This window comes from Capsella rubella, unplaced genomic scaffold (genome assembly GCF_000375325.1).
Source record: "Capsella rubella cultivar Monte Gargano unplaced genomic scaffold, Caprub1_0 scaffold_4, whole genome shotgun sequence".
NCBI lineage: Eukaryota > Viridiplantae > Streptophyta > Magnoliopsida > Brassicales > Brassicaceae > Capsella > Capsella rubella.
This window is the reverse complement of record NW_006238920.1, coordinates 11,547,541-11,547,865: the sequence shown is the minus strand read 5'-3', so window position 1 is coordinate 11,547,865 and position 325 is coordinate 11,547,541.

Below are 325 nucleotides of genomic sequence, written 5' to 3'. Positions count from 1 at the left end.
ATAATAATGTAAGAAGTATATCAATATATCATATAGTCTCTAAAAGTTTCTACAGTTGAAATTTTATATAAGAATATTTTTTTTTTCAAAACTCATACAATAAAAATAAACAAAGCAACAAATTTCATAAAGAAGAGAATGAGAGAATGAGAGAATGATATAATGATATAATGAGAGAATGAGAGAATGATATAATGAGAAAATGAGTATATATAAGAAGATAAGTGATGGGAGTTACAATTTCATAAAACAATTATGGGAGTCAATTATAATTGATTGTGTATTGAAAAAATTGAATGGAAAATATAGTTAATGCAAATTTATG